Genomic DNA, 25,328 nt, shown 5'->3' on the forward strand with positions numbered 1-25,328 from the left:
AAAGCGGACTTGAGAAAGATATAGCGCAGTAGCAAGGAAAGGAAACGACAACGCAAATGAAAAGAGAACAAAAAGTATAGTTGACTAAAATCACTATTAGTCTATTTATAAAACACTAACGTACGAAACCTGCAGTGTACAAGGGATGCAGGCAACAGAGATAAACTTAAGAAATGGATTCATCAGCAATAAAAGTGAAGAAACAGGAAAAGACTGTAGCTGTGTTAGGAAATGGGAATCGTGTGCAGGATAGTCAAACATCGACTGAAAAGTGTAATCGGGAAATTCAGTATTAATGAACTACTGAAACAGCGAAGCATCCTTCGGTTATGGTTGCTATTATGAAGAGGAAACAACGAATAAACTGTACGTAATTAGTGTTGTAATTGTAGCTGCACAGAATGAAAATTATTGTTGGGGGGAAATGTGATTTAACATTAACAAACAGAACTAATACTTCGAAGTTAACGAGGAAGGAGAGATCCACGAGGAGAGAAAGGGAAGAAATCTCAGCAATTTCGATGTACAGTTTCATAGAATGCACGAAGGAAGAGAAGTGCTGAAAATATATTAACATAAAAGAGCTAACATTTACTGTATTTGGTATTACGGAAACAAGACTTCTGAAAATTAGTTGTTTGCAGCAGAATGCTATGTGACGTCCATAAGAAGAATGCATAAAGTGTTGAAGCAGTCCTATTGTATCATTGCAAAAAGATGTAAGGAAGAAGGATACTGGTGAAATAAGAGTGAGGATATTTAAACCCGTGTATCATCAAATGCTTGTATAAAAGGAAAGAAAAGCTAGACGAAATTTCTGACAGCGCAGAAGTAATTAAACTAGAAATAGAAATAACCACAGAAAATAATATTGCAAGGAATAAAAGAAAAAGCAATATTTACAGAGGTGAAGATGTTGACTTAAGTTGGAGCAATGAAAATTAATAACAAATGAGTCAGTAAACTGATACCTTACGCAATATGTATTGTTGTTGGCACTATAAGTTCGGGAACTATAAGATAAGACAATCACGAACTTACAGCAGAATCTTTGTGACAGCTGCAGGAAGTTAGGGAGAGAAGAAGCCTAGGCAAGGCACGAAACCATCAGCGAATGTACGATGCATCTTGATAATAAATTGCGCCACTGATTCTACCGACCTTCGCTGTGAAGTATTAGCGGTGCTCAATGTACTGAGTAAATATGGTTAACATTTAAACAGTTCGTTTACGTGTAAGTGGTGACTGAAGAATTGCCATGAAAAAGGGAATAAAATTGAGGGCACGAACAAGATTTCTATCAATTCCACAGTTAAGGAGTTAAGGATACCTTTAAGTGACGACGCTATTGTACTCGAAAATTTATTGAATTCAGTAGTCACATACTGAGGAACAGATAGTGATCCATGAAGGATTCGTCGTCATGTATGTTTTCTGTGCGTCTAGCTGAAGAATTCGTCCTGCCTCTCTAAACGTTCCAGTGAAAAAGGAATGTATCCACAGAATACGAATGATTTACTGTGCATTCAACAAGATGGCGATAGTCCGTGTACAAACTTCAGGACAGCTCTCAAACTACACTCCAATATCATTTCTTCAGATATTTCATAGCAAATGCCAATGACAGACGTGCTAAAAAGAATGGGAACGTTCATAAGCAGTTATATTAGGTTATTGAAAATTGAAATTAAGATCTGCTTTGGTAACAGTAATTAGTAACAGCGACAGAACTCGAGTAGAAAAAATATCACACGTTGTTAAACAGTTAATGAAATTATGTTATTTTCACTGCTTTCAACACGAATACTTAATTTTCAGGAATCAAATGTTTTCATTTCTAAAGGAGTGGTTGAATATCATCCATTATTTTGGATTTTGTAATATTCAGAAAAGTTTTTTTATTTTATTATTTTTACGTTGTGATTTCTAATAGTGCGGTGCTAAAAGACAAGTACTAAGATAATAAATATCTATGAGATGAGGTATTGTATACTTTATATATAATCTGAGAATAATATTAAGTAAAAACGAGATAACTGACAAAGTAATGTTAAATAAAATAAGAGATCACTGTGGCGTTTCGAGAGGAGGTAAGTGGATTGCAGTCTACCAGTCACCGATCCAACTACAAAATATTTGTAGGTAAAAGTGTGATGTAATGAGTTTATACGGTGTACATCTAGTTTTGTGTATATAAACTTAGATGAGAGCTGTTATACTAAAAGAAAGTATATGAAACGTTGACGCATCATGACAATGACGCTTACTATAAGTAGTCGAAAATGCAAGCGCAGAGTTCAACGAATAGTCCAGAAGACTTACGCTTATAATACGCAGTCAAGTTGCCGAAATTGAAATAGCTGTAGATCAAAGTTATGCTTTTGTGGTGCTGCGCAGATATTAGACAGTTAATATAAAAACGCATGACGAGAATTATTCCAGTTGTGAAAAAGGAAAAGTATCATTCAATTCCAGATGCTGGTAAAAGGTTGTACCTATTGCAGTAAAAAACAAAAGGCATTCTGATGAAAACGTTACAACCACTTACGTGTACAAGAGTGGAAGAAGACGACTCGGAACTGCTAAAAATCAGACAGAATACCTCGAAAACTACATGAAAAGTTAGTCTCTTGTGGAGGATTTACTCAAAGTTTATGTTGAATGTTTTATTACAGTAACGATATTGCAGTTCTTTTCCATAATTAGTGAGTATATCTTTCAAATCATTTTTCTGTTAATAATTTTTACCAACAACATTATGAATGCAGTAGAACTTTTGTAGTTTCTCAGCAAGCTCCAGTATATTACATTGGTGCTGCAATGAAGAGAATGATAATAAAGGAACAAAAAAACCATGGGCAATATTATGTTAAAGTTTTAAGAATATTACGTCTTCTAAGGACAGTATTCTTTTGATACAATGCGTTTGAAATTTAAATACTGAAACTGAAGTGATCGTTGAAGTTCGGCTAGAAATAATTGTGAGGTTTTCTGTGAAAGACTCGTATACAGTAAAACTACAGAATATAAAGAAACAGCATCATTGTATTCTGGATATAGACACTTTTTAGTTTTTTATTACAAGTAAAAATGCGTTCAGAAAGATTATTGCGTCTTCCTTGATAACAAAGGTATTTTTGTATTTGCTCTTGGATCCTGCACTGAAAGTCTAAACTTCAATGATACCATCAATTCTTCCACAACGTTTGCAGTTGGGTGGATATGAAGTTGCAGTTCATGAATGCAATTATTTATCAACACGATTTACAATGACATGTTTCAGAGGAAAATTTTAACATAGTTGTTCTCATGAACTGAATTCATAGCTGACTGTAAAAAATAATTTTAAAAAAGTGAAATGAATTCTTTTGGCACTGTTCAGTACAATGATACAGATCAGAAATAAACAAGGAGGAAGAAATTACAATGAGTGGATGATGTTACAATGTAATAACATGTTCTCTTAATGCAATGATCTGCATGTCACTTCAGTGCTCACAGTTCCGTATGTACAGCGTCGTAAGGAACAGGAGATGTTAGAGTGAAGAGTGAGCAAGTATCAACAGTATCAAAGAGCATGAAATCAAAACTTGTTGCTGTACGCAGTGAAACTCCAATACGGCTGTTGCATGAGTATTCGCCTTTCAAAGCTCTTCGAATGTGGAAGATGAAGTTTACATGTCCTCCCATCTTTACGCAGTGATGTTTCTCAACACGCCGCCTGGCCGTAAGCTTCGAGTGGTAAGTAATGAAATACTATCTGTTTTTAGCAATAATATGTTGCTTCACAGTGGTTTCACCTTTCAAAGCAACGGTGCTGGATAGGCACTTTCCAGTGACTACAGTATTATACATCAAGTCATGTGGTATTCATATCTTAAAAATAAAGGAGGGGTATTGTAATCAACCATTTTATTCTGTTATGTAACCTTGGCATTCATATATAAAGCTGGATTTGTGTCTGAGGCAATCTGTCCTAAATTTGTCATATAACTGTCCAAGATCTTCAGATAGTTTACTGCAAAGGTGAAACCACTGCAATGCCTCATGCATGGAAAATGCAGACTATTATGTGACGTTTCGCTAGCAGCAGAGTCGCCTTGAAATCGCACATCATAAATATTTATAGCAGAAATGCTGTAACAAATTATGTTCTCTGTTAATGAAACCCAGATACTGCGTTGTTAGTAGGCACGAAACAGGTTTTCTGTGTTGAGTTCGTAGACATCATTGCATACTCAATATCTACTAAAATTCTGCTTTTTGTCCGTAGGGACGTATTTAAGAATATTTTATCTATGTAATAAAATAAATCTGCAACACAGGGCTACCACATAGCACCTCAGAGAGAGGCTGGAGGAGAAAAACATTTTGTCTTACAACATATGACCTTCAATCACAGTCAGGAAAAGAATATGGCAGAGACAGGACCACTACACAGGAACTGTTGCCTACGGATTTCGAAAGAAAAAAAGAAAAAAAATAGATTTTCAAGTCATATCATCTATACGCAATTTCATTATTGCTGTTAATGCCTCAAGAGGCGAAAACATATTCCACAATGGTCATGATATTAGCCCATTCCTTAGCTCCACATTATCGCACAGTATGTCCGCTAAGAGTTCAAATAAAAAACACAGTATTCAAAAGTATCTGCTCGTATACGTGGATAATATCCTGCCAGTGGCTTGGACTGATTAGGAGGAACTGCGGGAAAGAATAATCGAGCTAGTTGGATTGACGCCCAGACCACGCTAATTCCTCTATGTTCCCAGCGCTTCAGAACTTGTTTTCGACGGCAGCCCAATCAAGAGTAGATTTCTAGGTGCAGAACTCTAGATGTAGTTACGTAGGAAATTTTCGATCACACAGAGACCCACAAAACAAGTAAAATTAGCATGATTTACTTTTTATTTGCACCCAAAATGAAGACAGCGCAGTTAAACGCACAGTGAGAAACTAATGTAGATAGTGAACTTTTGTTAAGCATTCCTTGGTAAGCTGTTTATCTGGTGGTGGATTTATTGCGTTGTACAGCATGACAAGCTGATTTAAAATAATTCTTTTTAATAATTATGAACAGTGCACTTTAATGTGGCGTTTCCAACCGTGTATATAAACTTTAATAAAATACTATTGAATTATTTTAATTGAATATTAATTTGTATTTTTTAAAGCCAACATTAATCTTTATTTATATATACGCTTTTGTTTTTTTTTCTCTCTTTTTTTCCTCTGTGATTGATAACGTATTTAAGCGGACTGCAATTCGTGATACAAGTTTGCCGAGCTGACGTGTAGCACCGTTATTTATATTTTTTCTCGTAAGTTGTAATTGAAATGATATTCCGAAGATTGCAGGCTCTAGCGTATGTGACAATCAACTCGCCAAATCATTACCATAAGATATGTGTTAATTAACCCGCCAAACATGCTTACTAATTTTTTGAAATATAAAATTTCTCTAAAAACAAAAATGACAGCGTTTTTCTGTGAACAGTTCCCATCGCAACAGTCGCGTCTTTTCTTTTCAACGCATGTTTTACGATTATACAACGTAACGGGACAACTGCGGAAATTTGGCGGGTTTGGATAGATAGAAACTAATAAATGGAGGAAAACAGGAGTCCTGAGTGGGTTTTGTGAAAACCTCGCTGTAGATTACAGATCCCACATCTGTTCCCACAACATACGACTGTTTAAAACAACTGTCAAGTTTATTATGAACACGGACACAAAGCTCAATCAAAATCACAACAACGAACTAATGAAAAACAACCTATACCGCAAACAGTATACGATATAATAAGAAACGAATATACCGCAGAAATAAAAGAAAAGATACATAAGTAACGTAAATAGGAACCGTAGACTATGCCACTTATTAAGATAATCACAGATCATAGTGTGGGAAATACTAGACTCCTCAAAGAGAGGGCACTGCCACTGTCGCCAACACGGCAGAAACGTAACTGCTGCTGTCCAAATTTTCGGCTCTGCGAACCAGAAGGGCTCGTGTTTTGTAGCCACCGGCACGCCGCAACTTTACGCACGTGCTGATGATGATGATGACGAAAGCAGCTGAGGATGTCCGTTCTCCTCGGAGCCTCCACACATGGATGCGTCCCATTTAATTATGTACGTACCATTGGAACTCGTTTGAAAATATCTGGTGCTAATTTTATTAATTTTTTATTGTGGTCTACCTTCTTCATAACAACAATGGATGTTTACATAAAAAATTACATTTATGTGATTCTGTATGATAATGTATTTCTTTTTCTTTTTTTCCATTCGGCTTAATGAAGTGTGTTCACAGTGTCTATTATGTTATTTTTCCTTATCTTTATTTCTTCCTACTGCTCTAGCCCTAACATTTAGGTGGCTTCCTATACGCTATTTTTCGTGTATCCCAGTGGCATCTTTTTCCACTGTCAGTTGGGTATTACTGTACTCTAACTAAAAAAGAGCCATAGCGTTTCGTTATTTCAATCTAGTTTGACTAATTTTACAATTATTTTTATCAGTTGCTGCTGTTAGTATTGATACAAACGCACATGTTACTATTACAGTAACAAACAATATAATTTTTACAAGCATAAAGAAGCCATTTTACTGTTACCACCGCCTCGACTGTTCTACACCAACTACAAGTACTGAAACTTACGTTGTTAACTAATGCTTCTCCTCTGACTACTTATCATTATGTGAGGGTCATTTAATCTCAGACAGTAGTTAAGTAGGATGCTGTAGGTTTGACTGTTTCGCCAGACTCTTAACTGCCTGCAGACAGCGCGGCAGTGGATCAGAGTTCATCACGTAACTTTCACTGATTCTTCTCGTTCATCTTAGACACGGTTGTACTCACCTTCCTTCACTTTTCCGTTATTGGGCCAAGCCATCGTAGGACTATCGGATTTCGTTCTAGTTTCCTACGGTCATCTGCAGGCATTAATCAACTCTGCTGTGCTGCCTGTTGGCCTTATTTTTTCTGAGACAACCTGGAAGATTAGGGTAGCAAAGTTTCCTTTACTATAATTGTGTTGTAAATAGTATTATCTTTTAAGGGGCTCCGGAAAGACTCAAAATCATGAAAAGTTCAATTTTTACTTTTTTGCGTTTTCTGAATCTGCAGACTATTACCTTTTAATAGATATATAATTTATTCAATTCCGAAGACTACAACTATTTATAAATTTTTTTTTTGAAATGTGTTCTACATGGGCGTGACCCACTGCGGCGCTGTTAAACTGCTGTCAAATGGTGTTATTATTAACGTCCGTGTTCATCAGGTACATTTTAGTGATGTGAGATAAAGTATGTGTTGTGGCTAACCTGTGATGGTTCAATATATATCGCTGGTGTGATTGTCGATTGTTTCATGTTTATTTACTCTGTCGTTATCTCGAAAATATTCGTAATTAATTCTGTTTCTTGAGTCTCTGTTTTGTTGAAGTATAATAATGAGTAAAAGTAAAGTTATGAGAAATCCTCTGAAGGCTTTTAAGAAAAGGAGAAATGTTGGAAAGCCAAAGGTATTTAGAAATATGGGAATGAAGATAGGTTCTAACATGGCACGAGCGATGCTTGCTTTAGACAAGGAACGCCTTCGGGCTGCAGACAGGGCTGTAAAGAGTCTAGAAATACAAGCAAGAGTAAACAGGAGGAGGAACAAGAGGAAGCTGGAGGAGGAGTTTGCAGAGGATGAAGATAATCCATCCTATGGACCTGGAATGCACTAAAAAGTTAATCCAATCTTTGTCGCTCGATTCCCAAAACTTTTATTTTCTCATACTAATTACATGTTTTCTAAGGATCTTCCAAACATATTTGTTTCAAACTTTCAGTAAATGTTACACAGTACCTTCTGCATAATTTAACACAGCCTTTTTCCAAAAAACTGTATATTTTGGAATATACAAATAAAAAATTGCAAAAAAATGTTGTGAATTTTCATTATAATTGAAAAAAAATCGTCTTTAATAACTGAACTAAAATTTTGTAAAATCCCTGTGTTAAGTTGTAGCCCATATTCCAATAAATAATCTGTAAAAAGTTCAACTTCCTACCTCAAATACTTTGTGAGGAAAGATGTAATTTATAAGCGTTATTTTAACATTGCAAGCATAGGGCGTTCCGGAGCCCCTTAAAGAGTTGCTTATCAGTCCTTGCTATGTCGTCAACTAGGACGCTTCTCTTAGGATACGACCTGGTGTGCTGTTATGCCACAGTCACAGATTGTCGTTGCTTTCTTGCCAGTTATGTTCAGATGTTGTTCAGGATATGTCTCAAGTACGGAAATGTAGTGGGCCAGCCCGTGCATGCCACAAAATGTATTACCTCAAGCCTTTCGTTTACACAAGGAAAAAATTAAAACTGCAAAGCATCACTGTGTTTCTAGGAATACATGTACTGATGTGTATCGAGTATCCCTACTATAATTCAGGTATATGGTAATTAGGTATGTGCAAGGAGATGGAAGAGGAGGATCGCCCTGACAAATGAATCGTAGCTGTGGGTCTTGTATTGAATTAATAACTGTGGGTTAGTTGAGGGTACGCTCAACAACTAAATTTAAAGTGGAATCATTAAGATCGTGATTTATTAACAAAGTTTGCTTTAGGTAAAGTAACATAGGACGTGAAATTACAAATGTTACTGTTTCACAAACTGGGGACAAGTGCAGGATGGAATCCGAATCCTTGAAAATTAGCCCCTTATGATATTGGATCACAAAGAATACCACAGGAAAGAATGAAAGAAAAGCTCTGGTAATAAACTCGCGAAGTACCTTACTGAACATCAAATGCGGTGTCGAATTGATCACGATGATTGTGTCGATTACAAAAAGTGATGGGGTCGAAACAGACACAGCTTAAATTTCTGAAAGTAATTGGCGTAAAATACTCAGACCGAAAGGTTATTTACAACGTGTACAGAAACCAGAAGACAGAGTCAAAGAACATGGAGGGAAAGCAATGGCTGAGTAGGGACAAGGTTGTAGCGTATATTGGGGAAGGTGTGAAAAAAAGCAAGGAGAAATTTGGAAAGGTAATTAAAGTTTAGGGAGAAGTAGAAAATAATATCTCGGTTTGCCAGTGACGTAATTCCGTCAGAGACAGCAAAAGACTTGGTAGTGCACTTGCACGGAATAGATAATGTATTGAAAGGAGAATATAAGATGAACGTTGCCACAAGCAAAACATGTTGAATGAAATTAGGCGATGCTGAGGAATTAAATTAGAATTAACTCACAAACTTCGGCTGTGGTTCCGCATCGGCTGTAGAATATTTCAGAACAAACAAAAATTTGTACCGGACCGGGATTCAAACCTGGATTTCCTGCTTCGTGCGAGGGGTCACCTTAACCACGCCGTATTCTTTTTAATGGGGCCTCTATCTGCCCTTATAGCCCTTCCTTGCTATCAACAAATGTCTGTTCATCGTCCAGGCTTCAGTGCCTTTGTTTGTTTAGGTGCATGTCCTCATGACAAAATAATAATACTCAAATAATGAAATAATACAATAATAAATTTAATTCTGTCGTTCTTCCCACTTCATAAATTAAGAAAAGTCCATAAGAAAAGAAAAAATGTTTAATTTAAACTTAGGCACTTATTAATCTTGATGAATAAACGGTATTTATTCACACTTGAAAAGAAAATGAAGCCTTTTTCTGGATGACACGGAGGAGAGTGTCTGTATCTCCACTAAAAAAGGAAAAAAAAGTTTCCACTGACTCAATAAAAGCAATCTTCTGTACTTGATAATCATGAAATAATATGGGGTTCATATTCCAGCGAGTAAAAGTCGGGTATCAGAGCACGGTTCCAGGAGTGGCGCAAATCTCCGTTTGTCCTGGTCTGATCTCTCCATTGTGCTCGCACTATATTAACGTGTGTCCCGCACAGGGTGACACTGTTTTCTCTCGTCGTTACCTCGCACTGCAGGTATTAGATTAGGAAATGGGATCTTAAAAGTAGTAGATGGCTTCTGCCCCTTTGGGCAGGAAAATGATTTATGGTGGCCGAAATAGACAGGATACAGGATATAAAATATAGAAAGGCAATTCCAAGAAAAACTTTTCTGAAGAAGAGAAATTTGTTAATATTGAATATAATCTTAAGTGTTAGGAAGTCTTTTCTGAAGATATTTGTCTGGGGTGTAGCCTTCTACGGAACTGAAACGTCGACGATAAACAGAGGAGACAAGAGCAGGATAGAAACTTTTGAAATGCGATACTTCATAAGAATTCTGAAGATTGGATGGGTAGATTTGGTAATTAATGAGTAGGTACTGAATGAAACTGGGGAGAAATGAAATATGTGGCATAACTTAACTACAACTGACTAAAAGAAGGGATCGGTTGATAGGACACATTCTGAAACAGCAAGGGATCACCAACGTACAACTGAAGGGGTGCGGGGGAGGGGGGAGGGAGGTGGGCGGGGCATGTAAAAATTGCAGGTTCAAATGGATATCGGTTGTAGTAGTTATTCGGAGAGATGAAGCTTGCACAGGACAGAAAAAAATTGTGTGGAGAGCTGCATCAAACCAATCTTCGGACTGAAGACCACCAAATGGTCTACAACAAAATCTACATGATTTTTGCTCTGGTCATTAATAAAGTCTGTTATCATTGTTTGTTCCTACATGTCGGTACTACATTTCGATTCTTTTGTAAAGCGCCTGCTCTGTCACAGCATCACTTCCACCGATCGGTTGCCAAACTGCACAGCACACAGCTCTCACATCGTACGCAATTTTGGTGCCGATGTTTAAACGAAAACGAGCCGAGACTCACGAGGAGAAGAGGGCAAGTGCCATCACCCGATTTCCTACGAACTTCGCTCAGTCGAAGCCGAGTCTGAAAAAAGGCGGACACGTATTTTGGCTTATCCGCTGATACTCGACCGTTTCTGAAAAAACGTCGCTCCAAGTTTTCGAGCTATTTTTGAGGTACTGTACGTGTCTTTTACCGTGCGGAAACCTCAGACTAAATGGTGCCTCAGTGGTTACGGTCACACTTTCTTAACTTTGCACCCCACGTTCGAAACCCGATTATTGTTTTTGTTTATTTTATTTTTGATATTTTTATTTATCCATCAAAAGTGGTTTAAATGGCTCTGGGCACTATGAGACTTAACATCTGCGGTCATCAGTCCCCTAGAACTTAGAACTACTTAAACCTAACTAACCTAAGGACATCACACACGTCCATGCCGCAGGCAGGATTCGAACCTGCGACCGTAGCGGTCACGCGGTTCCAGACTGAAGCGCCTAGAACCGCACGGCCACACCGGCTGGCATTTATCCATCACTGTCCGTAGAAGTGTTACCAAATCAGGAGATGCAAGGGCCTTATGTTAATTTTAAAGTTACAACTGGATTTGCAATAAGTGTAATAAATTTATTATGATGTGTGTGTGTGTGTGTGTGTGTGTCTGTGGTATGTTGAGAGGTTACAATCTTTTTTTAATTTCTCATATTCTGACATATTTTATTCTTCAGGAAGATTTGGTACATTCCCTCAGATGATAACGATCGCAGGAACATTTTAAACATATTCCGAACAACACGAGCATTGAGCGGAGGCAGGTTAGCCACAGTGACGTTTCTTCGTATGAATCTCACTCGGCGGAGATATGTCGTTAACATTGCTGAAGATGTCACTTGTTGACAATAATTTCGCGGCAAACCATTCATAAAGGTTCACTTTTCCGAAAACTGGCGCTTCCTGGTGATTATGAAACAATAAACACTACAGGAATTTTACCGTAAACAATTTCCGGCAATTTTCTCCTTTTTAATTCATTCAGCTGACATGCAATTGGTAGACAAATAAAGATAACGGTCTTTCTTTCTTTCTTTCTTTCGCTTAAGCCATAGTCCTGCAGCGATCGCAGGGTCGGCGTGGTTACAACGGATATGGCAAGGTTAGTTTTAGGGGTGGCCGGATGCCCTTCCTGCAGCCACCCTGGGCACTCAGAGATGGAAATCAGTGTATCCAAGCTGTCTGCGTCTAGTGTAAATCGTGAAATAGTGCGCACGTGTTTCAAATGTCTGCGACACGTGTAACTGAGGCGGAACGTGGGGACCACCTAGTGGGATGTGGAAAACCGCCTAAAAACCACATCCAGGCTGGCCGGCACACCGGCCCCCGTCGTTAATCCGCCTGGCGGATTCGACCCAGGGCCGGCGCGCCTACCTGAGTCCAGGGAGCAGCGCGTTAGCGCTCTCGGCTACCCTGGCGGGTTGAATAAAGACAACGTTATATTTAAAAAAAAAAGAGAAAAAAAACCCGCGACTCTAACCATTGCGCCACCATTTCATCTGAGGGCATCACGTGGTAAAAGGCACATAGTGTATGCCCAAAATATCACGAAAACTTTGTTCCAGAAACAGTCGGTCAAGTATCCGTGGATAAGCCGAGACACGTGTTCGCTTATTTTGACCCCTCTTCCACAGAGTGAAGAGTCTAGGATATCGGGTTATGGCGCTTGCCGCGCTCTCCTCACCAGTCATGTAATGTGTGTGAAATATTATGGGACTTAACTGCTAAGGTCGTCAGTCCCTAAGCTTACACACTACTTAACCTTAATTATCCTAAGCACAAACACACACACCCGTGCCCGAGGGAGGGCTCGAACCTCCGCCGGGATCAGCCGCTCCTCACCAGTACGGGATACTGTAGTAGGCTCACTTGCCAGGGGTAGTCGACACAGACAGGGAAGATGTATATGCAAATAGGTGATGAAACATTTTCCTCTGCTATAAGATTATTGAGAAAAGGGATGAAGTGGATGTAGTAGCTCTTATCCTTGGTAAGTAAATAGCATTATGTCTCTCAAAGTATTCATATCCACGTACGTCATTGCAAGTGTATTCACATCATTCCATTCACATCATGTTTTCGTGCATTTCATGTACCTCTGACGTGGAAATCAACCGCAAGTTCCGCAGTGTGGTACGTGTGACAGGAAGCTGTTTGTTGTCAGCGTGAAGCCGGCGCGACCCAGCGCGTACGCCGGCGCCGTGGGCCGACAGTGTAGTGGTTATGTAACGGCTGGCATGCGGCAAGTGCTCGGCGCAGGAATGCCTGTGGCGACAGAGTAGCAACTGCTGTGTGAGGCACGGCCGTCAGCGCAACGCGCGTGGCACGCCGAGCCCCCAGGTACAGTTCCGCGCGGATAAGAAAAGTACTGACCGCATCTACATCTACAGACACTACCACTGTGAGCTGCATGGCAGAGGGTATTTTTCCCCATATCAGCTATTATGACTTCTTCCCGTCCCATACACAAATGGAGCGCGGTATGAATGAATGTTTAAACCCCTCTGTGTGTGCTGTAATTAGTCTGATCCTATGCTCCCGATCCCTATAGGAGAGATACACAGGGGGTTGCAGTGTATTCCAAGATTCGCCGTTACAAGCTGGTGCTTGAAACACTGTACGAAGACTTCAGGTGTCAATCAGCTCAGTTTCTTCAACATCTCCTTGACGCTCTTCCACGGGTCAAACAAATCTGAGACCATTTTTGCTGTCTTCCTCTGTATATGTTCAACATCCCCTCTCAGTCCTATTTGGTATGGGACCCAAACATTTGAGTACTATTCTACGATACGCCGCACGAGTTTGTAGAGTATTTTAAGATCGTGGTCGTGTTAATCAGCAGGTTCAAAAATGGTTCAAATCGCTCTGAGCACTATGGGACTTAACTTCTGAGGTCATCGGTCCCCTAGAACTTAGAACTACTTAAACCTAAGTAACCTAAGGACATCACACACATCCAGAGGCAGGATTCGAACCTGCGACCGTAGCGGTCGCGCGGTTCCGGACTGTAGCGCCTAGAACCGCTCGGCCACTCCGGCCGGCTAAGCAGTAGGAAAATGTATTTGACAACAAACCAAAACATATATTTACATCATATACGAACAAAAGAAGAATGCAGTTACAATTAGGATATTTATTTCTTTGCATCTTCTTTTTGATGTACGTCCATACACTTTCTATCGGATTAACGACAGGCGACTGTGAGGGCCGGTGCAGTACCTACACACCTTTCTTCTTTTTCCAGTGACTACAAAGACTGCTGCGGTGCTTCGGGTCATTGCTCTATTGCCGTATGCAATCTTCATTTTTGTCGATGAACCAACTTTTGACAGTCGGCACCAAACGTCTTTGATAAAAACGACCCGTATTCTGCACTCATATCTCTTCTTGTGTGTTTCAGTGAATAATTCGTAGTAAACTAATGCTTTATGGACGTTGCATGTAGTACAAAGGTTCCCTCCGTTGAACTGTGAAAGAAGTAAGGCGTTATCTTTTGCCATCTGAGTGTAATACTGACCACGCTCTTATTTAACGGGCTGTAAGTAATACCCATTGTAGACTGACTGCTTTCCCCATTACTCTACCAATGAACCGTTATCTGGCACTTGCTCTGGCTATGTCTGAGGCTAATTCAGCTTTCCTTTTCACATTCCTACAAAATGTTACAGCCATGTATTTGTATGAGTTGACCTGTTTCAGCTGTGACTCGTTGATATTGTAGCCATAGGGCATTAAGTTTTTCGATTAACGAAGTGCATATTTTAACATTTCCGAACACTGTAAAGTAAATTGCCAATGTTTACAGAATTATGAGATTTTATCAAGATACGACTGAATTTGTGTCCAACTTTTTCCAGACGGTACTTCATTATACACTGAAGAGCCAAAGAAACTGGTACACCTGGTTAATACCGTGCGGGGGCTCCGCGAGAACGCAGAAGTGCCGCAACACGACGTGGCATGGACTCGACTAATGTCTGAAGTAGTGTTGGAGGGAACTGACACCATGAATTTTGCAGGGCGGTCCGTAAATCCGTAAGCGTACGTGAGGGTGGAGATCTCTTTTGAACAGCACGTTGCAAGGCATCCCAAATATGCTCAATAATGCTCATGTCTGGGGAGTTTGGTGACGAGCGGAAGTGTTTTAATTCAGAAGAGCGTTCCTGGAGCCACTCTGTAGCAATTCTGGACGTATGGGGTGTCGCATTGTCCTGCTGGAATTGCGCAAGTCCGTCGGAATACACAATGGACATGAGTGGATGCAGGTGATCATATAGGATACTTACTTGCGTGTTACCTGTCAGAGTTGTATCTAGATGTACGAGGGGTCCCGTATCATTCTCCCATATCATTCCAACTACACACACCTCACACCATTACAGAGCCTCCACCAGCCTGAACAGTCCCCTGCTGACAGGCAGGGCCCATGGTTTCATGAGGTTGTCTCCATGCGCGTACGCGTCGATCCGCTCGATACAATTTGAAAGGAGACTCGTCAGACAAGGCAACGTGTTTCCAGTCATCAACAGTCCAATGTCGGTGTTGACGGGCCCAGGTGAGGCGTAAAGCTTTGTGTCGTGCAGTCATCAAAGCTACACGAGTGGGCCCTTAACTCAGAAAGACGATATCGTTAATGTTTGTTGAATGGTTCGCACGCTGACACTTGTTGATGGCCCAGAATTGAAATCTGCAGCAATTTGAGGAAGGGTTGCACTTCTGCCACATTGAAAGATTCTCTTCAGTCGTCGTTCGACCCATTGTTGCAGGATTTTTTTTTCCGGTGATTTGATGTTTTGCCGGATCCCTGATATTTACGGTACACTCGCGAAATGGTGTACGGGAAAATCCGCACTTCATCGCTAATTCTGAGATGCTGTGTTCCATCGCTCGTGCGCCGACTGAAACATCATGTTCAAACTCACTTAAATCTTGATAATTTTCCATTGTAGCAGCAATAGCCGATCTAACAATTGCGCCATCCACTTGTTGTCTTATATAGGGTTTACCAACCGCAGCGTCGTATTCTGCCTGTTTATATATCTCTGTATTTGAATACGCATGCCTATACCAGTTTCTTTGCCGGCCGCGGTGTCCGAGCAGATCTAGGCGCTACTGTCTGGAACCGCGCTACCGCTACGGTCGCAGGTTCGAATTCTGCCTCGGGCATGGATGTGTGTGATGTCCTTAGGTTAATTAGGTTTAAGTAGTTCTAAGTTCTAGGGGACTGATCACCTCAGAATTTAAGTCCCATAGTGCTCAGCGCCATTTGAACCATTTTTAAACCAGTTTCTTTGGCGCTTCAGTGTAAATAACCACTTCATCTGCCAAAAATATGGGATTAACATACAAATTAAGAGTAGGGTCCCCTGGGATTTCCGTGGCGTACACCTGAAGCTACTTCTTCGCCTCTGGATAGATCTCCATCCAAGAGAACATGCTGCTTGCCCCCTAGCAACAAATCCTCAATTCAGTCACTTGATTCCCTCATACGAACGTGCTTTCTAATAAGCGTAGTTGTGGTACTGAATCAGATGCTTTTTGAAATTAGGAACTACTGCATTTACATAATAGCTTTTGCATCATGGCTTTCAGGGTATATGAATGAGCTTACTTACATTGCGGCGAATAATTTAAAAATCCATTAAAAACTTATCTTCGGTCCGGTTCTGGATGCAGATACAGGGGAATAGAGGATCAGACACAACCAAGAGCTTGAGGAACTATACCAGCAGCCCAACATAGCAGGAGCTGTCAAAGCCAAACGAATGCAGTGGGCTGGCCATGTGGCCCGGATGGAGGATCACAGATGGCCTCGGAAGCTCCTGGATTTCACACCTACAGGAAAGAGACCGCCAGGGAGATCCAAGAAGCATTGGAGGGATGGACTCCATGAAGATTTAAAACAAATGTCAATAGATGTGGACGAATGGTGGATAGCAGCAATGGACAGAATACAGTGGAGGAGGAAACTTGTAGATGCGTGCGGTCCACTGGGCCTGATCACGTAGTAGTAGTAGTAGTAGTAGTATTAAAAACTTAAACGAATGCAGGTCACTGGGAACAGACATTCCAAGGTTTGGTGATGAGGTCGTGGACGTCTTCTGACGCGACCCTGAAGGACGTATCGGGGCAAACCAGGGCCAGGTGGGCATTTGCTCCACAACGGTCGCATCAAGGACATTCTGAAGCTCCCTACTGAGTTTGCCTCTTGTTGCAGACACCAGAGTTTATGCGGATCCTGGTGGTGTTGCACTACTGCCTTCTGAGAAGCGGAATATCCTGGTACCTTAGAAGTTCTATCTGTAACGAGGTTCTAGGCGCGTCAGTCCGGAACCGCGTGACTGCTACGGTCGCAGGTTCGAATCCTGCCTCGGGCATGGATGTGTGTGATGTGCTTAGGTTAGTTAGGTTTAAGTAGTTCTAAGTTCTAGGGGGCTGATGACCTCAGATGTTAACTCCGATAGTGCTCAGAGCCATTTGAACCATTTTTTGTCACGAGGTGGGAGTTCGTGACATTCTGATATTATCACTCTGCCACGAAGTTTCATATCAGCGCACAATCCGCTGCAGAGTGAGAATCTCGTTCTGGAAACATCCTCCAGGCTATGGCCAAACCATGTCTCCGTAATATCCTTTCTTCCAGGAGTGCTAGTTCTGCAAGGTTCGCAGGAGAGCTTCTGTGAAGTTTGGAAGGTAGAGCCAAGGCACTGGCAGAAGTGAAGCTGTGAGGTCGAGGCGTGAGTCGTGCTTGGGTAGCTCAGATGGTAGAGCACTTGCCCGCGAAAGGCGAAGGTCCCGAGTTCGAGTCTCGGTCCGGCGCACAGTTTTAATCTGCCAGGAAGTTTCAAGCTGGTACACCTCGAGTAATAGTCCTAGTTGTCCTTTTCGCCAAACTGTGTCATAAGCTGTACTTAAATCAATCAATGCAGCGAATGTTTTGAGTTGTTGTTGGAACCCTATTTCTATGTGGATTGTGGACGAGAGGGCCTGATCACAACAGCTTCTTTCCGGCATAAAACGAGTTTGCTCTATTGGTATGCTATTGTTTACGAAGCATATTAGACGCGCATAAAGTATTCTTTCAAGTAAGTATCTTGAATCAAACGCTTAAAAGTGCTATTAGTTTGTAACTTACCGGCAAAGCGAAGTTTTTCAAAATGTTGAAATATGTGTGAATTCCTAAGGGACCAAATTGCTGAGGTCATCGGTCCCTAGACTGACACACTGCTTAAACTAAATTAAACTAGCTTATGCTAAGAACAACAAACACACACCCATGCCCGAGGGAGGACTCTAACCTCCGGCGGGAAGGGCCGCGGAACCCGTGATATGGCGCCTCAAACCGCGCGGCACGATGTTGTTCCGGGGCTTAGGGGATAGCAATAACGTTGCTTTTAGGACGCCATTAGAGAAATCCGTGAGCTCGTTTCCACATGCTAATTTTCTGCGGAAACCATGCTGGCTGGCATAGGGGGATATCCTTCTTTTCGAGATACCTCATTACGTTTGAGCTCAGAAAATGTTCAAAGATTCTAAAGCACAATGGTGTCATGGATTTTGGACGGTAGTTTTGTGGATCACCTTTCGTGTAGGCGGGCGCGACCTGTGATTTCTTCCAAATACTGGTCATGTGTTTTTGCTCCAGGGTTGTACGGTAGATTATGCTTGGAAGAGGAGATAACTCAACCAAAAATTTGGTATAGCGACTCATTCATGAAAAACTTACAGAAGTGGTCATCAGATACATCTCTCCCCTACAACCGTCCTATGCACCCGGATCAGATTTTTTAGTTCATGGCACTCTCTGCTACCACTGTGCAAAGATATTTTACAGTTTTATTCTAAATGCACAAAATTAACAATTATATAATTTTGTTTGTCTGGCTTTCTTACTACAAAATTACTGTGCTAATTTTAAACATAATTATGTATAACTGTTACAAAAGTGTTTTTTCTCTTTCAAAACACTCACGGGAATGTTTAAATTAATAATGTTAACGAAATGAACGACTACGCTGATGGCACAATGACCGAGTCAGTGATCACCTTGGAAGGTCCTTCTCGAGATTCATGGAGACCGTTCGGTTATTTCCAGGACCACATCTTCAAGCACCGGTGTAATTCGTACCCTACCCGCTGCCACATCTTGCGCAAAGCTCCCAATGTCTCGGACGTCTCCACCCTTGTCAGCATTTGACTCGGGGTGCTTTCGAGTAGTATATGCTTCTCGACTGAAGCGTGTGGGCTCTGGTGGACGGCTGTCAGTCCTGCCGTACTCCTCATTACTGCAATGTTCCACGCTACCGCCAAAGCTCGTGCAACACAACTGACGATCCGCAAACAATTGACGCGAGTTGCACTCTGACTGTGTACTATACTGTCGTATCCATTCCTTTTACGAGGGCGGTTCAGAAAGTAACCTCTGATTGGTCACAGTGCGGGTTGTGGGGGGAGTAGCGACGCCATCTGTGCGTTCACGCACTCAACAGGTCAGTCGGCATCAAGCCGTGGTCGAGTGAACGTCGTACCTGCGCTAGTTTAGTTTTTGTGGCAGTTTGAAATGTGTGCTGCAATAGAAAACCCCGCCAAATGTGAAGTGCGTGCTGTCATAAGGTTTTTTACAGCCAAAGGATATTCTGCAGCAGCTATTCATCGTGAGCTTTGTGCCGTGTACGGACCAAGAGTTATGAGTGAAGGAGTTGTCCGTGAATGGGTACGTTTATTTAAAAGTGGACGAGAAAACGTTCATGATGAAGAGAGGAGTGGTAGACCATCATTGGTGACTGACGAACTCGTTCAGACAGTTGATGCAAAAGTTCGTGAAAATCGACGTTTCTCAATGTCGGAGTTGTCTACTGGTTTTCCACAGATTTCTAAGACTCTCTTGTACGAGATAGTGACAGCAAGATTGGGTTACCGTAAGTTCTGTGCACGATGGGTGCCCAAAATTCTTACCGACCACCACAAAACTCAAAGAATGGCCTCTGCATTAGACTTTCTGTCACGTTATGAGGACGAAGGAGAACCATTGTTAAACAGAATCGTGACTGGTGACGAAACCTGGATTAAGTACGTGAACCCTGAGACAAAAGAACAATCAAAGATGTGGGCACATTCAAATTCGCCTACCAAACCAAGAAAAGCCTCGCAAGATTTTTCTGCCAGAAAACTGATGGCAACGGTGTTTTGAGATGCCAAAGGGGTGTTGTTGGTTGAATTCATGGAACGTGGTACGACCATTAATCAAGACGTGTACTGTGAAACAATAAAAAAGTTACGACGGGCTATACAGAACAAACGCCGTGGTATGCTGACTTCCGGTATCGTTTTTTTGCACGATAACGCCCGTCCTCACTCTGCTCGCAGAACAACGGCCCTTCTTGAGTCCCTCAAGTGGGACGTTATCAACCATCCACCTTACAGCCCAGACCTGGCGCCAAGTGATTATCACCTCTTCATGCATTTGAAGAAATGGCTCGGGTCACAGCGGTTTGATGACGACGAAGAGCTCAAAGATGCGGTCACAGGCTGGCTCCAGGCACAAGCGGGTGATTTTTATGCAGAAGGAATTTCAAAGCTTGTGAAGAGATACGATAAGTGCCTCAATCGCTATGGAGACTATGTAGAAAAATAGTGCAAAGATGTAGTTGTAAGATGTATATATTAAAATATTTTTATTTAACTTGGTGTATTTTTTTAAATCAACCGGAGGTTACTTTCTGAACGGCTCTCGTACATCCCCAAGTCTCGAAAATTTAAACAAAGACCACACAGTACGCACCAAGAGTTATGAGTGAAGGAGTTGTCCGTGAACGGGTACGTTTATTTAAAAGTGGACGAAAAAACGTTCATGATGAAGAGAGGAGTGGTAGACCATCATTGGTGACTGACGAACTCGTTCAGACAGTTGATGCAAAAGTTCGTGAAAATCGACGTTTCTCAGTGTCGGAGTTGTCTACAAAGACCACACAGTATCAAGCCATTGGTGGCTGGTACCAGAAAGTCGCAGTTATCTCGCGAACAGTTCGTTTGCGGACCTATGTTTACTGAGAACTTTTTGTTTCTAGTATCGAGTAATTTCAATTGTAAGCGTTTATAACATTAATAAGGATATACTCTGTATGTGGTAGAGAAAATGTTTCTACTCAGGTCTTGAAGATGGTCATCAAAGATCGAAATTAATTACCTATTTGTAGGACTGTGGTCCTTGGGCCGTATTCTAGAACATACCAGCTTAGAAAAACCCGATATGGTCAGCGGGGAAATACCAGAGACCTGCTTCATTACAGGCAGTTACGACAAGCAATAACGGAAATCTACGGAAATTATGGCACAGTCCGCATAATCGGTGTTGAAAATTGGCCTCTTCTGTAATCGAGCCCCTCGACAAAAGTGCCGAAACTCATGTTAATTGCTAGAAATAACAACTTCTGCTACCGTTTTTACTGAAACGCTCCAGTCTCCCATCCTACAACCGTGATATTACCGCTTCCGCATATCTCATTAGAGAAGCGTACGTCTTGAATGATCAGCGGCTTTAAACTAGGAAGAAACAGCAATCAATTGGCGCGAGATAGTGACTAGACAAGTTGATCCCTGTTTTTCCAATCGAGCCGTCCAGAAAGCTGCCTACTTTCGTTGACATGAGAAAAGTCATCGCTTAAATGACAGTAGTTCCGGTCTCATTTGTTGACGGTGGCTTTCAAACTGCCCAGCGTATCACTGCATTGCTATTTGTTGTCCCTTCACTAAAGAAATCGAGGAACAAAATTCGTTTCCCTACAAAACACAGCGTGGCAGACGGGTCTACCGGGATTACTGAGGTGCTGCGACAGTTGTCCATATAATGACATGCATCTCGGACAAATGAATCCAATGTTGTAAAGCTTCCAGTCCTATTCTTTATTTCATAGTCTACTTAACGCTAGTACTTGCTGAGGGTGGACAAAAGTATAGAAGCAGCAAAAACACATTACCATGCCCGATACGGGTTAGGAAAACCGTTGGCATTCAAAACAGTTATCAGCCGTCTCGGTTTTCAGGAGAATATTATACCATACTTCCTCCAAAAACAGTGGAAAGTGCAGGTAATGACGATGGAGGTGGACAGCGACCGAGGAACCTTCTCTCCGAATTGTACCATAGACGATCAATAATTTTGAGAACTGGTGACTGTGGGGGACAGGGGAGATGCGGCAATTTATCCTCGTGCTTGCAAGACCAGACGTCGACGATACAAACTTTATGGACAGGGATCCCGTCGTTTTGAAATACAGGAGCACCGGAGAGGAGCAAATATTTTGCCGTAGGACAGACCTGACCAGCCAAAATGATCACGTAACCCCTGGCAGTGAGCCGACACTGCAGACTACCCGTGGCTCCAATGGAACACCACGACAGGCTCCCCAAATCATCACCGAACCCATGCCGTATTTCACTCTAGGGACGAAAACTCGGCCAGAGTTTGGAAACAGTGTGAAACAAGACTCGTCTGACCAAACAACTTTCTTGAATTGCTCCACATCTTAGGTGCTGTGGCTTCGGCACTACTTTTTCCTGTTACGGCTATTTGCGTCACTGACTAGAGGTGTTGCGGTTCCAGATCTCCCTACAATTCCTCGTTTATGGTGCTCTGTTCGCGTTGTTTCGATGCTGACAGGGTTCACGAGTGCGGCCTTCAGTTCTGCAGCTGTCGTCCTCTTATTTTTCGTCGGAATCCTCTGCAGTGACCGCACTTTCCATCGCTTTGTTCAAAATGGTTCAAATGGCTCTGAGCACTATGGGACTTAACATCTGAGGTCATCACTCCCCTAGAACTTAGAACTACTTAAACCTAACAAACCTAACGACATCACACACATCCATGCCCGAAGCAGGATTCGAACCTGCGACCGTAGCGGTCACGCGGTTCCAGACTGAAGCGCCTAGAACCGCTCGGCCACACCGGCCGGCCCACCGCTTTGTGACTTAACCAGTGTTCAGGAGTATAAATACACGATGTGGTGCCTCTTGAAACACCAATGCATCAGCTACCTTGATTACGGACGCTACCACCATACGAGTACCAACAACCCACCCACGCTCGAATTCACTTACCTCTGAAAAATACACTCACAACTACACAGAACACTGTTCTCATCACGACTTACACTTACGGCGTATTGACGGCATTACTAAATTTCCTTTCGTGATCATATACAACAGCGCAATCTGTAGGCTTGGCTAGCATGCGCATTTATGCTCAAGCATGCATTTATTGCGGTGTTTCCATATTTCTGTCCTACCCCTGTCTGCAGCTCGTGGTCTTGCGGTAGCGTTCTCGCTTCCCGTGCACGGGGTCCCGGGTTCGATTCCCGGCTGGGTCAGGGCTTTTTCCTGCCTCGAGATGACTGGGTGTTGTTGTGTTGTCTTCATCATTATCATACATTCCCATTACGGTCGGAGGAAGGCAATGGCAAATCACCTGCACTAGGACCTTGCCTAGTACAGCGGTGCAGGTCTCCCGCATCGTTAAAAAAATGTTCAAATGTGTGTGAAATCTTATGGGACTTAACTGCTAAGGGTATCAGTCCCTAAGCTAACACACTACTTAACCTAAATTATCCTAAGGACAAACACACATACACCCATGCCCGAGGGAGGACTCGAACCTCCGCCGGGTGCCACATCGTCCCCTACGCTCCTCGGAGTAAAGGACCTCATCATTCATCACCCCTGTCTATCGACCACAGCTTCGGTAAGCGAAAGTAACAAATATGCTCTTGCCATTTCATTTGAGTCACAACCCGATGGCATCTAGAGGAAGAAAGGAAGGAAGAAGGGTTGTGAGGCAGGATACATCAATGGGCGGCCGTGATATATGCGGTGAAAAAGCGACATATTATACACAACTGAACCACTTACGTGTGAAGGGTGCAAAACAGGAAGCTCTATTCACGACTGTGGACACATGAGCGAAAACAATGCACAGGTGTCGTACGAAGTAGCTTGCATGCCATGACAGGAGCTCCCGCGGCCTCACTCGTTAATTGCAGAGTTCAGCGACGAAACATCACGAAACTGTGCTCTGCTCACGGAAGGACTGATACCTCAAATACCTGACAGCGAACTTTTCGAATGTTTCTTGAGATAATTAAAAAATGAGATACCGGAGGTATTAGTTCCCGTTACAAGTATAAGAGGCCAGAAATCTTTGTATTAAGATGGCTTATAGTTTAATGTAATCTTGCATAATATTGCTCGTTGCCTCCATGTTTATGCTCAACGAGGCGACAACAGTCGTGGGACTGCGAATAACTGGCAGGCGTTACTACCACGTACAGCCGCGGGGGATTAGCCGAGCGGTCTAAGACGTTGCAGTCATGGACTGTATGGCTGATCCAGGCGGAGGTTCGAGTCCTCCCTCGGGCATGGGTGTGTGTGTGTGTTTGTCCTTAGGATAATTTAGGTTAAGTAGTGTGTATTCGTAGGGACTGATGACCTTAGCAGTTAAGTCCAATAAGATTTCACACACATTTGAATTACCACGTACATGAAGAATAAAAGGGCAGTGCATTGCTGGAGCTGGAATTTGTACACAGGTGACTCATATGGAAAGGTTTCCGATGTCATTATGGCTGCACAAGGGGAATTAACAGACTTTGAACGCGGAGTGGCAGTTGGAGCTAGACGCACGCGACATTCCGTTTCGGAAACAGTTAGGGAATTCAGCATCCGGAAATCCACAGTGTCAAGAGTGTGCCGAGAATACCACGTTTCAGGCTTTCCCTCTCACCACGGACAACTAACAAGGGAACATCCCCATCGCGACCCCCTCAGATTTAGTTATAAGTTGGCACAGTGGATAGGCATTGAAAAACTGGACACAGATCAATCGAGAAAACAGGAAGAAGTTGTGTGGAACAATGAAAAAAATTAGTCAAATATACAAACTGAGTAGTCCATGCGCAACATATGCAACATCAAGGAGGCTGTAGCATAAGGAGCGCCGTGGTCCCGTGGTTAGCGTGAGTAGCTGCGGAACGAGAGATCCTTGTTTCAAGTCTTGCCTCGATTGAAAATTTTACTTTCTTTATTTTCGCAAAGTTACGATCTGTCCGTTCGTTCATTGACGTCTCTATTCACTGTAATAAGTTTAGTGTCTGTGTTTTGCGACCGCACCCCAAACCGTGCGACTAGTAGACGAAAGGACGTGCCTCTCCAATGGGAACCGAAAACATTTGATCGCAAGGTCATAGTTCAACCGATTCATCCACAGGAAAACATCTGATATATTCTATACGACACTGGTGACGGGATGTAGGTCACATGACAGGAATATGTTGTCGACCCACCTAACTTGTACACTTAGGGAATGGGTAAAAAGATTCTTCTACCTTGCCCGATTTAGGTTTTCTTGTGGATTTGATAATCACTCCCAAAAAAGTGATGAAAACATAAGAGTTTGTCACATAAACTGAAAATAAAAATTTAAACTTCTTGCTCGAGGGAAGAC

At 42.0% G+C, this 25,328-nt stretch overlaps 1 long non-coding RNA gene across 1 annotated transcript in view; it reads left to right on the forward strand.

Annotated features, from left to right (window-relative positions):
* Positions 1–1,900: 1,900 nt before the first annotated feature.
* Positions 1,901–25,328, forward strand: part of LOC126192321 (uncharacterized) — a 400,828-nt gene continuing 377,400 nt past the window's right edge. Inside the window, exon 1 of the long non-coding RNA XR_007538477.1 lies at positions 1,901–3,741. This is a non-coding gene — a long non-coding RNA (uncharacterized LOC126192321). The remainder of the gene's footprint in view (positions 3,742–25,328) is intronic.

Source organism: Schistocerca nitens, chromosome 1 (assembly GCF_023898315.1).
Source record: "Schistocerca nitens isolate TAMUIC-IGC-003100 chromosome 1, iqSchNite1.1, whole genome shotgun sequence".
Taxonomy (NCBI): Eukaryota; Metazoa; Arthropoda; class Insecta; order Orthoptera; family Acrididae; genus Schistocerca; species Schistocerca nitens.